Source organism: Choloepus didactylus, chromosome 1 (genome assembly GCF_015220235.1).
Source record: "Choloepus didactylus isolate mChoDid1 chromosome 1, mChoDid1.pri, whole genome shotgun sequence".
NCBI classification, from domain to species: Eukaryota; Metazoa; Chordata; class Mammalia; order Pilosa; family Megalonychidae; genus Choloepus; species Choloepus didactylus.
Window position 1 is genome coordinate 203,694,411 of NC_051307.1, and position 16,705 is coordinate 203,711,115.

Below are 16,705 nucleotides of genomic sequence, written 5' to 3' on the forward strand. Positions count from 1 at the left end.
CTTCTTAATGTCTCTGAATCAACAGGCAAGGAAGGGGATTACTGTACTGGCTGGGGTGATTGATCCTGTCAAGAGGAAATAGCATTGCAACTACACAATGGAGGTAAAGAAGAGTTTTCCTGAAATACAGAAGATCTCCTAGGGCATCTCTTAGTACTACCATGCCCTGTGATTAAAGTCAATGGAAAACTGCAACAACCCAGTCCAGGCAGTCCAGGCAGGACTACCAATGGCCAGGAAACTTCAGGAGTGAAGGTTTGGATCACCCCACCAGGCAAAGAACCACGGCCAGCTGAAGTGCTTGCTGAGGATAAAGGGAACATGGAATGGGTGGTGGAAGAAGGTAGTGATAAATAGAAACTAGGACCACATGACCAGTTACAGAAACGAGGACTATGATGGCATTAATATTTCCTCCTTGTTTTATGAGTATGTTTGTATTTGTCTATAAAGCAAATATTTTTCTTTTCTTCTCTATCTTATCCCCTTATCATATGACATAAGCTGTATTGTTCATTTCACAGTATTTAAGTTGAAGGAAATCAAGTTTAAGAGTCAACATCACCCAAGGACTTGCACCTATTGCAAGGACTTGCGTTTCCAGTTATATGCAGGACAGCCGAGTATTGTTAGGTGAAATATATGTCTGTTATTGTGCTTTACTTAGAGATAAAGTATGGTTTAAGGTGATGTGTATAACTGCCAAGTTGACAAGGGGTGGACTGTGATGGTTAGGTTCTTGTGTCAGTTTGGCCAGGTGATGGTGTCCAGGTGTCTGGTCAAGCAAGCACTGGCCTAACAGTTACTGCAAGGACATTTGTGGCTGGTTAATAAACCAGAAGGCTGGTTTATTAAATCATCAGTCAATTGACTGTACCTGTGACTGATCACATCAACGAAGGGCATGTCTTTTGCAATGAGAGCATTCAGTCACCTTGATTTAATCCAATCAGTTGAAGACTTTTAAGGGAGAAAGAGAGAGGACCTTCACTTCTGCTTTGGCTAGCCATTGTCTCCTGAGGAGTTCATTGAACACCTTTATCAGAATTTCCAGTTTGCTTCCTGCCCCATGGAATTTGGGCTTGTACATTTTGCCTTATGGAATTCGGACTCGTGCTTCTCCACAGCTGAGTGAGATACTTTCATAAAATCTTGTATTACAGATATCTCTTGTCGGTTCTTTTTCCCTAGAGAACCCACCAGCCTGGCTAAAATTTAAAAGAGGATAATAACCATTCTTAAGGATGAGGATCAAGAGGGACTCTGCTGGTGGGAGCATAAATTGATACAACCACCTTTGAAAAACTGTGTGGCAATATTTGATAAAGCCCAAGGTACACATACCCTTGGGCTCAGTGGTTTCATTATTATGTAAATACCCAATAGAAATGCATGCATTTTTATCAAAAGACATGTACAAGAGTGTTCTTTGCAGCACTATTCATAATAACCTAAAAGTAGCAACAACCCAGATGTCCCTCAAGAGTAGAATGGATAAATAAATTGTGGTACCCTCATAGAACAAAATAGTATGTAGCAAGGTGATTGAACAAACTACATGTATATGCCAAGACATGCCGCGATGTATAGGTGATTATCACATATATAATGTTGAACAAAAGAAATTAGACACAAAAAAGTACACACTGAATGTGATTTCATATACGTTCCTGAGATAAGCAAAGTGTATCTATGTTGTTAAGAAGTCAGTATAGTGGCTACCTTGGGATGATGGGTAGTTCTAGGAAATGGAAAGAGGGGGACTTCTGTGGTGCTGATAATATTCTGTTTCTTGATCTGGGCGTTGTTTACACAGGTTTATTCACTTTTTGAAAATTCATTATGATGTAAATTTATAATTTATTCTTTTGTATTGATGGGATACTTCCAATAAAACATTTACTTAGAATATATTATATACAATGACAATGTGATAAGGAAATGTCAACATTGAGAAATCTCAATGTTAAGTTATTCAGTTTCAAAGATTGAGAAATAATTATTTATTTATACAGACCAAAAACAGTTCTTACGTAAGGAAAAAATTGTCTTCAGACTTCACAGCAGTATTCAATACCAGAGAACAAGAGCATAATATCTACTGTACTGATAAGTAAAGAAAATGCGATCCAAGAGTATTATATTCAACCAAGTTGTTCATGTATAAAGGCAAAAGCTGGATATTTTCAAGCAAGCAAAAGTAATAAATCTCAAAGAATATAGTACCCACACAGCCCCTCTTGAAAAGACAAAAACAAAATGTGTAAATGGAGTTCAACTAATCAATAATGAATCAAGAAATGCAGGATTAGATTGGAGAACTTACTGTAAATTGTGTGGTAGTGACCACTGAATTCTTTTTTTAAAAAAAGTGGAGCTAAGATTGAATAACCAGGTCAACTATGGTTACAGAACTTAGTGTTATGAATCCTGATAAATTAAAATTAATGTAATCAGCATTAATATTGCTGCCATTCAAAAGTGAGTCCTTGTCCTATGTGCATTAGGGTCAATTAAGTGACACTGGGATTTTTTTTTTTCATTTTAGTTGATTTTTTTAAATACAGTTTTATTAAGATATATTCACATACCCTGCAATCATCCAATATACAATCAGTTATTCACAGTACTATCACGTAATGTATTCATCACCAGAATCAGTTTTTGAACATTTTCCTTCTCCGAAAAAAAAAAAAAAATAAAAATAAAAAAATCTAAAACATTCCATCCCCCTATCCCAGCCTAGTTTTCATTTAGTTTTGTCCCCATTTTTCTACTCATCTTTCCATACACTGGATAAAGGGAGCGTAAGCAACAAGGTTTTCACAATCACACAATCACACTGTGTAAGCTACGTGGTTACGTAGTCATCCTCATGAATCAAGGCTGCTGGGCTGCAGTTCGGCAGTTTCAGGTATTTCCTTTTATCTATTCCAATACACTAAAAACTAAAAAGGGATATCTATATAGTGCATACGAATACCCTCCAGTGACCTGTCGAGTCTACTTGAAATCTCTCAGCCACTGAAACTTTATTTTGTTTCATTTTGCTAACCCTTTTTGGTCAAGAAGATTTTCTCAATCCCACGATGCTGGGTCCAGGCTCATGTCCCATGTTGCCAGGAAGATTTATGCCTCTGATGCTGGGGTTTTGAGAAGAGAAAATGTTTATTCAGCAAAGGCTAGCCTCATTCTTCTAAATTGCAGAGGAAACAAAAGTCCGTATTCTAAAGCTGCAAATTGTTTTAAGAAGTTTTTTTTTTCATATTTATACCTTTCAAAAGACTTTATTTTACCTCATTTACTTGAATAATTCCTTTACAGTACACCTTATCTCAGTTTTCTGTGGACTGTCAGGAGCTATAACAGAAGCAGTGTAAGTCCAGAATACTTACTTGTTCTATCTTTGAATATAAGAGATGGAAATATATAAAAAGAGAAGGCAACTCCCTGTGGGTTGATGCCCTGCAGCATTGTGGATGGGTGAATTTGACAGATTTTAGGCCCTACTTTGCTACAATTTTGAAATCTTGCGAACTTACCTATTCTTTTCTTAACTTTGAGCAATTTTGTTCTTTTTAAATTGCTTACTCTAAGATCACCAGTAATATTGTAATTTGAAAATCCAGGTTCTACGTTTTAGTTTTGTCTTTTCTTTTGTCTGAACCTAATACATTAGATGATGATGACCATTTTCTGTCTCGCTCCTATTTCTAAAAAGTAATATTTTTGCTATAAAAATTATTTAAAAGCGGAAACCTCTGAAAATACAAAGGAAGTTTGAAGAAGAAATAAAAGCACTCACAATATTCCCATATAGAAATAATCACTGTTTTTTCTATACATGTTCCCTATTATGTTTGTTAATTGTATTCTCCTTCTTCTCCTTTTCTTCTACTGTTATAAATATTGCTCTGATACCTCTTTTTTTTTTTTTTCCTCTTAGTTTCTATTCTTGTTTTCATTTTTCCTCTTGGTCTTCACTTTGCCAGTCTACTTCTCAAACCCCTGTTCCTCTTCGAGCCCCTTAAATAATATTAATTTATGGATTTCATCTCTATCCTTTATTCTTCCTCTACATGCAGAGTGTACCTATCTTTTTCAAGGGATAGTAATGCAGACAGTCTGGCAGTAGTGGAGCGTGTAGGGGATGAATGCAATAAAAAGGAGATGAGCTCAAGAGGTGACAAGAGGCAGAAAATGTAGGGCCTGGGAGGCTATGTCAGGGACTTTACCATTTTTTGAATGAACCAGGAAGCCACTAAAGTCTTTTAGAGAAAGGATATAGTCTTACTAAAGTATAAAAGAGTTATTCTGGGCTGCTTTGTTTAGACTGGAACTACAGTGGAGTAAAGGCAGAAGCAGGGAGAACAGGTCGGAGATTTAGAGGTAGGAGTTTTAGAGGTAGGAGGAAGAGGAGAATCAGTTAAAAGAAAAGTTGTGACCAGTGAGGTAGTTGGAGAAATGACACTGTAGTGTCTTGGGGATCAAGCAAAGCAAATATTTAGAGAAGGAGGGAGTAATCAAACATGTCTGATACTATTGAGGTTGAGTAAGATGAGGACTACGAGTTGACTGGTAGATTTGGCAATGTGTGGTTTTTGGAGCTCTTGATGAGAGCATTTTGGATAGAGTGATGGGAATGAAAGCTGGTTAGAAGAGGTTTGAGAGAATATGAGGGAAGAGGTAGAGAATAATGTAAAGACTAAATTATAGCCCTCATAACAGTAACTGAATGTCAAATGGCAGTATATTTAGTTTGGGGTTAATTCTTCTATGTAGTCTTTTTAAAAAATCCTGTGACTTATTAAAATTCAACTTTTTATTTTGAAAAATTTCAAATCTACAGACTTGTACAAAGAAAACCCATATACCTTTCTCCTAAAGTCACCATTTATCAACCTTTTGCCGTATGCTCATGGTCTTCCCACCCTCTTCTCTGCTTTTATTTGAGAGTAAGTTTCAGATATCCTAATGCTTCACTACTAAATACTTCACTGTGCTAAGAAAAGGCATTCTCCTACATAACCATAATGTAATTATTAAACTTAGGGAATTAAGTTTCTTTTATTCACTGCACCCTGATATACTTCTAAGAAGTGTGACCCTGAGTTCTCACTCCTTAGGGTGTATCAGCTGCTTCTTGAAAAATGTGCACTGTTTGTGCTAAAGTGCTTGTTGTTTTTTATTTGGTTGCCAGGGTATGATATTGATTGCATAAGCTATATGTAGAATTTTCCTGTGGGGAATTTATTTTAATATTTTAAGTTAATCTTTGATATCTGATTTACTAATATATTAAAGAATTTAAATGTAATTGCTACTTTTTAAGTTGCAGTCAGTAAATTACACATTTCATTATGAATCATTTATTAATATGGGAAATTAGTGGTATGATTTAAAATAGAAATAATGTCACTTCCTAGCTTCAGGAGCTGTCATTTTTACTGATCACTAGTCAAGTATAAGTTCAAATGAAAAATAAAGTTTTTTTCCCAAAAAAGAAGCTGGAAAATCTAGGGTATTATCTTATAATGAATCAAAATTATCTAAGGAGGTGCCAAGTATTCCAGGTCAGCCAATGACATACCTCTGTTATCAGGTTTAAAAAGCCTGATATCATATTGGAGTGAGTATGTTTGAGGAGAATGCACATTGGGGCATGCATATGTACTACAGGGAGTGCATGAGAGCAGTACCAATTTAAATATTAGTTAATGTCTAACATTTCTTTTCTCTGACACTTCTGTTCTTAAATTACTGGTGTTATTTACCGAAATAACTTTTCTTTATTAGAGATGAACAAGAAAACAGTACGTTTTAAAAATTCCCTTTTGTAGTAATTTCTTCTAAGTTTTCAAGCAAATGAGATAATATCCCATTACATACCTATGACTTTATAGGCAAGATGCTAACAAGATTAAATGAATTTCTGGTTGGTCGAACATCCTTCCAAGAATGTTCATCACTTCTTCCTTTGTGCTACCATTCTACTTTATAATACTTCTCTCTTAGTACCTGTGTGTCCTTATCTTTAGCACAGTGTCTGATACATTGTAGATACTTAGTAAATATGTGGGTGAATGACTGTTTTAGAGTATTTAATGGTTTGATGCTAACATGGAGGTTTCTGACAGCAGGCCATAAGATGAAATCCTTAGCCATGTCCATACTGAACACAAAGTATAAAAATGTGGTTTTTCAAGTACATATATAATCCCAAATGGAGGTTGGGAGTATCTAATATAGATAGTAGAATCAAAATTCAAACTAATCATGACTGATGAGAGTTCTGGGCCTAGAACAAAGCCAGTGGGTATATAGTGGAGCAGATTAAAAATACCATAATTTTTGTGTTAGATATATTCGGTGAGAAAATATAGGATGTAATATCATGTTCCATCCTCTTGTTATCCAGCTAGATAAGTGCTTATAGTTCTCCTGATTGGATTAAGGTTAGTCAAGCAAAAAGCAGGTAAAGCCTACTATCATACTTCTGATACTTACACCTGTTCTCAGGTTCCCTTCCTGGATTCTGATCCCTTGTGTGGAAAGACATGAAGACCACTCAAATGAGAACAAAAAGGAGGATATCTGTTTGGAGCTTTTTATAGCATGCGAGTCAACCACTATCACTTGAGTTTGACAGAGACTTGAAGTCAGGCAGAGGAGTGGTAAAGCTTTAGAGTGGAAGAAAAAGAAAGACTTCAGGTATACTCTGATTAGAGGTTGTGGGCATGGGGAAGTTGGAGGATGGCTAATCAGGAACAGAGCTTTTTATGTGATTGGTTTGGGGAGTGCATTTGGCTTTCTCTGGTTGGTCCTGAGTTAGAAGCAGTGGCACAAAAAATTAGGGAAGCTGTCCTGTCATTGACCAAGTCCTGACTGATTGCTGCAGAAGTTGTAATTTGGCTTCCTGGATGGGTTGCTGCAGAGGTTGTGGGTCAGAATTCTATTTTCTGCTGTCCATTTATATATTCAGTGTCTCACTTCTTTTTCGTCTGTACCTGTAATCCTAATTCAGAACTTCTGACCTGGTGTTTCTGACCTTCAGGGCCTGTTTGAGTTTTAAAAGTTTCATTTGCTTATCTGAAGCTGACTTCTGCACATAACATATGTCCAACTCAGAACTGCACATAACATATGTCCAACTCAGAACTGCGACATGGTCAGATTTTCCAGCTTAACCAACTTCTGGTGTAGCCATGTCCATAGAGTCCTTGAGTCTGCCCTCCTTGCCATCTCAGTTTCATCCGTTTCAGCCATCCCAGTTCTCATAGCTTTATGTCCAGACTCTAATTTCTTCCCATTGTCTAGTGCTGATATCACTGTTTGGTAACAAACGTTTTACAATTAAATTCCTGCTTTTTTTTTTTTTTTTTTTTTAATCATCATTTTATTGAGATATATTCACATACCACGCAGTCATACAAAACAAATTGTACTTTCGATTGTTTACAGTACCATTACATAGTTGTACATTCATCACCTAAATCAATCCCTGACACCTTCATTAGCACACACACAAAAATAACAAGAATAATAATTAGAGTGAAAAAGAGCAATTGAAGTAAAAAAGAACACTGGGTACCTTTGTCTGTTTGTTTCCTTACTCTACTTTTCTACACATCCATCCATAAACTAGACAAAGTGGAGTTTGGTCCTTATGGCATTCCCAATCCCACTGTCACCCCTCATAAGCTACATTTTTATACAACTGTCTTCGAGATTCATGGGTTCTGGGTTGTAGTTTAATAGTTTCAGGTATCCACCACCAGCTACCCCAATTCTTTAGAACCTAAAAAAGGTTGTCTAAAGTGTGCGTAAGAGTGCCCACCAGAGTGATCTCTCGGCTCGTTTTGGAATCTCTCTGCCACTGAAGCTTATTTCATTTCCTTTCACATCCCCCTTTTGGTCAAGAAGATGTTCTCCATCCCACGATGCCGGGTCTACATTCCTCCCCGGGAGTCATATTCCACGTTGCCAGGGAGATTCACTTCCCTGGGTGTCTGATCCCACGTAGGGGGGAGGGCAGTGATTTCACCTTTCAAGTTGGCTTAGCCAGAGAGAGAGGGCCACATCTGAGCAACAAAGAGGCATTCAGGAGGAGACTCTTAGGCACAAATACAGGGAGGCCTAGCCTCTCCTTTGCAGCAACCGTCTTCCCAAGGGTAAAACTTATGGTAGAGGGCTCAACCCATCAAACCACCAGTCCCCTATGTCTGTGGTCATGTTAGCAACCATGGAGGTGGGGTAGGCGAATACCCCTGCATTCTCCACAGGCTCCTCAAGGGGGCACTACATCTTTTTTTTTTTTTTTCCTTGTTTGTCTTTTTTCTTTTTCTTTTTTTTTTTTTTAACTTTCCCTTCTTTTTTAAATCAACTGTATGAAAAAAAAAAGTTAAAAAGAAAACAAACATACAATAAAAGAACATTTCAAAGGGACCATAACAAGGGAGTAAGAAAAAGACAACTAACCTAAGATAACTGCTTAACTTCCAACATGTTCCTACTTTATCCCAAGAAAGTTACATAATATAGCAACATTTCAGTGAACTTGTTCCTACTACATCCATCAGAAATTAACAGACCATAGTCATTTCTGGGCATCCCCAGAACGTTAAATAGCTTATCTGTTCTTCTTGGATTATTGTTCCCCCTTCCTTAATTGCTCTCTACTGCTAGTTCCCCTACATTCTACATTATAAACCATTTGTTTTACATTTTTCAAAGTTCACATTAGTGGTAGCATATAATATTTCTCTTTTTGTGCCTGGCTTATTTCGCTCAGCATTATGTCTTCAAGGTTCATCCATGTTGTCATATGTTTCACCAGATCGTTCCTTCTTACTGCCGCGTAGTATTCCATCGTGTGTATATACCACATTTTATTTATCCACTCATCTGTTGAAGGACATTTGGGTTGTTTCCATCTCTTGGCAATTGTGAATAATGCTGCTATGAACATTGGCGTGCAGATATCTGTTCGTGTCACTGCTTTCCGATCTTCCGGGTATATACCGAGAAGTGCAATCGCTGGATCGAATGGTAGCTCTATATCTAGTTTTCTAAGGAACTGCCAGACTGACTTCCAGAGTGGCTGAACCATTATACAGTCCCACCAACAATGAATAAGAGTTCCAATTTCTCCACATCCCCTCCAGCATTTGTAGTTTCCTGTTTGTTTAATGGCAGCCATTCTAACCGGTGTTAGATGGTATCTCATTGTGGTCTTAATTTGCATCTCTCTAATAGCTAGTGAAGCTGAACATTTTTTCATGTGTTTCTTGGCCATTTGTATTTCCTCTTCAGAGAACTGTCTTTTCATATCTTTTGCCCATTTTATAATTGGGCTGTCTGTACTATTGTCATTGAGTTGTAGGATTTCTTTGTATATGCAAGATATCAGTCTTTTGTCAGATACATGGTTTCCAAAAATTTTTTCCCATTGAGTTGGCTGCCTCTTTACCTTTTTGACAAATTCCTTTGAGGTGCAGAAACTTCTAAGCTTGAGGAGTTCCCATTTATCTATTTCTCTTTTGTTGCTTGTGCTTTGGGTGTAAAGTCTAGGAAGTGGCCTCCTAATACAAGGTCTTGAAGATGTTTTCCTACATTATCTTCTAGGAGTTTTATGGTACTTTCTTTTATATTGAGATCTTTGGTCCATTTTGAGTTAATTTTTGTGTAGGGTGTGAGGTAGGGGTCCTCTTTCATTCTTTTGGATATGGATATCCAACTCTCCCAGCCCCATTTGTTGAAAAGACCATTATGGCTCAGTTCGGTGACTTTGGGGGCCTTATCAAAGATCAGTCGGCCATAGATCTGAGGGTCTATCTCTGAATTCTCAATTCGATTCCATTGATCTATATGTCTATCTTTGTGCCAGTACCATGCTGTTTTGGCAACTGTGGCTTTATAATAAGCTTCAAAGTCAGGGAGTGTAAGTCCTCCCACTTCGTTTTTCTTTTTTAGAGTGTCTTTAGCAATTCGAGGCATCTTCCCTTTCCAAATAAATTTGATAACTAGCTTTTCCAAGTCTGCAAAGTAGGTTGTTGGAATTTTGATTGGGATTGCATTGAATCTGTAGATGAGTTTGGGTAGAATTGACATCTTAATGACATTTAGCCTTCCTATCCATGAACATGGAATATTTTTCCATCTTTTAAGGTCCCCTTCTATTTCTTTTAGTAGAGTTATGTAGTTTTCTTTGTATAGGTCTTTTACATCTTTGGTTAAGTTTATTCCTAGGTACTTGATTTTTTTAGTTGCTATTGAAAATGGTATCTTTTTCTTGAGTGTCTCTTCAGTTTGTTCATTTCTAGCATATAGAAACATTACTGACTTATGTGCATTAATCTTGTATCCCGCCACTTTGCTAAATTTGTTTATTAGCTCTAGTAGCTGTATCGTCGATTTCTCGGGGTTTTCCAGATATAAGATCATATCATCTGCAAACAATGACAGTTTTACTTCTTCTTTTCCAATTTGGATGCCTTTTATTTCTTTGTCTTGCCGGATTGCCCTGGCTAGCACTTCCAGCACAATGTTGAATAACTGTGGTGACAGCGGGCATCCTTGTCTTGTTCCTGATCTTAGAGGGAAGGCTTTCAGTCTCTCACCATTGAGTACTATGCTGGCTGTGGGTTTTTCATATATGCTCTTTATCATGTTGAGGAAGTTTCCTTCAATTCCTACCTTTTGAAGTGTTTTTATCAAAAAGGGATGTTGGATTTTGTCGAATGCTTTTTCAGCATCTATTGAGATGATCATTTGATTTTTCCCTTTTGATTTGTTAATGTGTTGTAATACATTGATTGATCTTCTTATGTTGAACCATCCTTGCATGCCTGGAATGAACCCCACTTGGTCATGGTGTATGATTTTTTTTTTTAATGTGTCTTTGGATTCGATTTGCAAGTATTTTGTTGAGGATTTTTGCATCTATATTCATTAGGGAGATTGGCTGGTAGTTTTCCTTTTTTGTAGCATCTTTGCCTGGTTTTGGTATCAGATTGACATTAGCTTCATAAAATGAGTTAGGTAGTGTTCCATTTTCTTCAGTGTTTTGAAAGAGTTTAAGTAAGTTTGGTGTCAATTCTTTTCGGAAAGTTTGGTAGAATTCCCCTGTGAAGCTATCTGGCCCTGGACATTTCTTTGTGGGAAGATTTTTGATGACTGATTGGATCTCTTTGCTTGTGATGGGTTGGTTGAGGTCTTCTATTTCTTCTCTGGTCAGTCTAGGTTGTTCATATGTTTCCAGGAAATTGTCCATTTCCTCTACATTATCCAGTTTGTTGCCATACAGTTGTTCATAGTATCCTCTTATAATTTTTTTTAGTTTCCTCAGGGTCTGCAGTAATGTCACCTTTCTCATTCATTATTTTGTTTATATGGGTCTTCTCTCTTTTTGATTTTGTCAGTCTAGCTAGGGGCTTGTCAATCTTGTTGATCTCAAAGAACCAACTTTTGGTGATATTTATCCTCTCTGTTGTTTTTTTGTTCTCTATGTCATTTATTTCTGCTTTAATCCTTGTTATTTCTTTTCTTCTACTTGGTTTAGGATTGGTTTGCTGTTCATTTTCGAGTTTCTTCAGTTGATCCATTAGTTCTTTGATTTTGGCTCTTTCTTCCTTTTTAATATATGCATTTAGTGCTATAAATTTCCCCCTCAGTACCGCTTTTGCTGCATCCCATAGGTTTTGGTATGTTGTGTTCTCATTTTCTTTGTCTCTATATATTTAGCAATTCCTCTTGCTATTTCTTCTTTAACCCACTGATTGTTTAGGAGTGTGTTGTTTAACCTCCAGGTATTTGAATTTTCTGTCTCTGATGGGTATTGACTTCTAATTGTATTCCATTGTGGTCAGAGAATGTTCTTTGAATAATTTCAATCTTTTTAAATTTATTAAGCCTTGTTTTATGTCCCAGCGTATGATCTATTCTGGAGAAAGTTCCGTAAGCACTAGAGAAATATGTGTATCCTGGTGATTTGGTATGTAATGTTCTATATATGTCTGTTAAATCTAATTCATTTATCAGATTGTTTAGGTTTTCAATTTCCTTATTGGTCTTCTGTCTGGTTGATCTATCTATAGGAGAGAGTGATGTGTTGAAGTCTCCCACAATTATTGTGGAAACATCAGTTGCTTCCTTTAGTTTTGCCAGTGTTTCTCTCATGTATTTTGTGGCACCTTGATTGGGTGCATAAACATTTATGATTGTTATTTCTTCTTGGTGAATTGCCCCTTTTATTAGTATGTAGTGGCCTTCTTTGTCTCTCAAAACATCCCTGCATTTGAAGTCTATTTTATCTGAGATTAATATTGCTACACCTGCTTTCTTTTGGCTGTAGCTTGCATGAAATATTTTTTCCATCCTTTCACTTTCAATTTCTTTGTGTCCCTGTGTCTAAGATGAGTCTCTTGTATGCAGCATATTGATGGTTCATTTTTTTTGATCCATTCTGTGAATCTATATCTTTTAATTGGGGAGTTTAATCCCTTTACATTCAACGTTGTAACTGTGAAGGCATTTCTTGAATCAGCCATCTTATCCTTTGGTTTATGTTTGTCGTATGTATTTTTCCCTCTCTCTGTTAATATCCTTTAATGTACCCCTACCGAATCTCTTTAGTACTGAACCTTTCTCCATGTCTCTCTCTCCTTTCTTTGTTTCTCTATCTGTAGGGCTCCCTTTAGTATCTGCAGTAGGGCAGGTCTCTTGTTAGTGCATTCTCTCAGTATTTGTTTGTCTGTGAAAAATTTAAGCTCTCCCTCAAATTTGAAGGAGAGCTTTGCTGGATAAAGTATTATTGGTTGGAAATTTTTCTCACTCAGAATTTTAAATATATCGTGCCACTGCCTTCTCGCCTCCATGGTGGCTGCTGAGTAGTCACTACTTAGTCTTATGCTGTTTCCTTTGTATGTGGTGAATTGCTCTTCTCTTACTGCTTTCAGAACTTGCTCCTTCTCTTCTGTATTTGACAGTGTGATCAGAATATGTCTTGGAGTGGGTTTATTTGGATTTATTCTATTTGGAGGTCGCTGGGCATTTATGATTTGTGTATTTATGGTGTTTAGAAGATTTGGGAAGTTTTCCCCAACAATTTCTTTGAATACTCTTCCTAGACCTTTACCCTTTTCTTCTCCTTCTGGAACACCAAGGAGTCTTATATTTGGACGTTTTATATTATCTATCATATCCCTGAGGTCCATTTTGATTTTTTTGATTTTTTTCCCCATTCTTTCTTTTGTGCTTACATTTTCCATTCCGTCATCTTCCAGGTCACTGATTCGTTTTTCAACTTCCTCTAGTCTTGTACTATGAGTATCCAGAATCTTTTTAATTTGTTCAACAGTTTCTTTAATTTCCATAAGATCATCTATTTTTTTATTTAGTCTTGCAGTGTCTTCTTTATGCTCTTCTGGGGTCTTCTTGATGTCCTTTATATCCTGTTCCATGCTCTTTTTGATGTCCTTTATATCCCGTGCCATGGTCTCATTGTTCATCTTTAGTTCTTTGATTAGTTGCTCTAGGTACTGTGTCCCTGCTAATCTTTTGATTTGGGTGCTTGGGCTTGGGTTATCCATATTGTCTGTTTTTTTCATATGCTTTAAAAGTTTCTGTTGTTTTTGGCCTCTTGGCATTTGCTTAACTCGGTAGGGTTCTTTTAGGATTTGTAGACCAATTGAAATCCTTATCTCTAATTTGTCAGATGTACAGCTTCGTGTAGTACACTTTCTCTGACTAACCAGCAGGTGGCGTCCATGAGCCACCTGTTCCCCTCAAGCCAGCTCTCCTCTGTTTTGCCTCTGTGATGAGTGGGGGAGTAAGTCTTGTGGGATCCAATTGGTGTACCAAGCTTGCGTGTGTAGTTGGTGTTGCCCGCCCTGTATAAGGGGGGTGTGTCTGGGCTGTCAGGGAGGGGGGGCGACTCTAACAATCAAATCTCCCTGGTGTTCCTGTAGTTTTAAGGCTACTGCAATAGTCTAATCCTTCAGTTCAGTCCTGCCACAGTTTGTCTCTGCCACTGACCCACAAGTCCTTGGCATTGGTGTGTGGCCCCTGACACTTGAGAGTGGGTCCCTCTTCCAGGCCTTGCACCCCCTGGTCCTCTGTTGAGGGATGACTGTGCTATGTCACAGGTGAATGCTGTCCCCCCAGGGTGGTTCTGAGCTGCTGGTCTGTGTAGGGAGGCTCCCAGTCTGCTGAAATGATGTCTGAATGGGGCTTGTTAATTCTCACTGCTCCACCTTCCCAACTCTGGGACAACCAGCTGAGGGTGCAGGGAAGGCTAATGTCCACACCCAATTTTGTGGTGTATGCATGTTATTGGAAGCACTCGGTTGTCTGGGGCAGCTCTGGGCCATGGGGCCGGCAACGGGCAGGAGTGTTTCCTGTTCACCAGGATGATGGCTGTGAGTGGACGCTCCCCTTTTCTTGGGAAGTTGTAGTGTTTAATGAATTTTCTCAGCCACTGGATTATTGCCTTTTGTCTCAGAGCTCTCTTTGCTCTGCTCTTGTCTTGACCTGCCCAAATTGCAAGTCTTTGAGGCTTTCTGTACTGGGCTTCTTAAAATAATTGTTTTAGAACAAGAAAGGAAAAAAAAAAAAAAAAAAAAAAAAAAGGGTGCTCCTGGCAGATCTCATGGGTTATTGAAATGCTAAGAGACAAAGCAATTAGGGCTATTAAGGAAAGATCCAGGGGGCAGAGAGATCAGTTTTCCTTGGGGATTTGCAAATGAGCCTCAGGGTTTGATCTCTTCCCTTCCCCTTTCTGTGTTCACCAGAACTCCAAAAAGCCTCCGCTTTTATTTTTGAGTTTTTCTTGCTGTTTTTTGCTATTTCTGTCTCCTGTCTGCTGGGCTGGCTGCTCTCAGATTCTCCGGTGTCTGCTCTCAAGTCTATCTATGGTTGGAGTTTGGATCAGTAGAACGAGTTTCCAATAAGAGCTGCCACTGCAATTCTCCCTTCTTCCCAGCGCTGATGGCCCCTCCTCCCATGGGACTGAGCCTGGCAGGGAGGGGCGTGAGTCCCCTGGCCACAAAAACTTACAGATTTCACTGATCTCAGCAGTTCCACGTTTTCATGAGTGTTGTATTAAGTATCCCCAAAGTCAGATTGCTCTGTGGTGTCCAGTCCACGCAGTTCCTGGCTTTCTACCTACTTCCCTGGAGGAGTAACTAAAACCTATACCTCACCAATCCACTATCTTGCCCCACCTCTCAGTTGTTGTTTTTTATCTCTAGTGAATCAAGCTTAAAACATTCATACGAAGAAAGAATTATTAATGGTTTTGAAGAGATTAAATTCCCAAACCTGAAGAATAATTTGCTGATGTAGAAGCTCTAAAGTAGTTCTTTAATTTTGAAAAACAGAAGCCTGTTTGAATTTGCTTATATGTAAGTAAGCTATATTATCTGAATTAAATGAGTATATTAATTATGTATTACTTTATTTTCAGTATAGTAAAAGTGACATTATCAAATATTTATTTTTTTAAAGTGCTTTTGGGTCTGTTCTGGTTTGCTAATGCTGCCTTTTCGCGAAACACCAGAAATGGATCTGCTTTTATAAAGGGGGTTTATTTGGTTACAAAGTTACAGTCTTAAGGCCATAAAGTGTCCAGGGTAAGTCATCAACAATCGACTACCTTCACTGGAGGATGATCAGTGGTGTTCGGAAAACCTCTGTTAGCTGGGAAGGCACGTGGCTGGTGACTGCTCCAGAGTTCTGGTTTCAAAATGGCTTTCTGCCAGGACGTTGCTCTCTAGGCTGCAGCTCCTCAAAAATGTCACTCTCAGTTGCTCTTGGGGCATTTGTCCTCTGTTAGCTTCTCTGGAGCAAAAGTCTGCTTTCAAAGGCTATCACCAAAATGTTGGTCTGTAAGCTTCAGCTCCTTTCTCAGCTCCTGTGTGTTCTTCAAGGCTGTAGCAAGCTTGCACCTTCTGTCTGAGGTAATATAGTGGTCTGGTAAACTAGTCAAGGTCCACGTTGAATGGGCAGGGCCACATCTCCACGAAAATCATCTAATCAGAGTTATCACCTACAGTTGGGTTGGTCGCATCTCCATGGAAACCCTCAAGGTTTATAATCTAATCAACACTAATATGTCTACCCACAGAAGGTTGCATCAAAGATAATGACATTTTGGGGGACATAATACATTCACACTGGCACAGGGTCTGACAGAGGTGACAATCCATAGTTGTCACCTTTGACAATACCTTTGGCATGATAAACATACACTCTGTAGCATCTCAGTGATGTGTGTAACCTTGTAGCGCTCATAGGTTATACCAAGTGCTTCTCCCTGCCCTACATGCTTCCAGTACCTTTCCTGGTTATAGGAAGTAGTAACATTTGGCAAAAACATTTATCATCACTTGTTGCAGATCTCCCATTTTGGTTCATAATAAATGCAGTTAGGCATTGGATGCATCTTGGCTTCTAAATTTAGTTTGCCTTTGGTTGGTTGTTTACTTTTTATAAACAGTTTGTTTGCCTAAGCGCATTTCGGGGTACTAATTTTCCATGATATCATATGGGAAGATGGAGGTATTTTCTGATATAAAAAGGAGTTTTATTCATTTATAGCATACTTTAGAAAATGATACCATTTTGATGAAATCCTTGTTTTACTTCTCTTTGGCTAGAAATATAAATTAAAAGCAGCTTTTTCCTTGAAGATTATTGGAAAGATCTG

At 38.1% G+C, this 16,705-nt stretch overlaps 1 protein-coding gene across 7 annotated transcripts in view; it reads left to right on the forward strand.

The window, feature by feature from the left end:
• Positions 1 to 16,705, forward strand: part of DOCK3 (dedicator of cytokinesis 3) — a 639,207-nt gene that overhangs the window by 145,898 nt on the left and 476,604 nt on the right. The window lies entirely within an intron of this gene.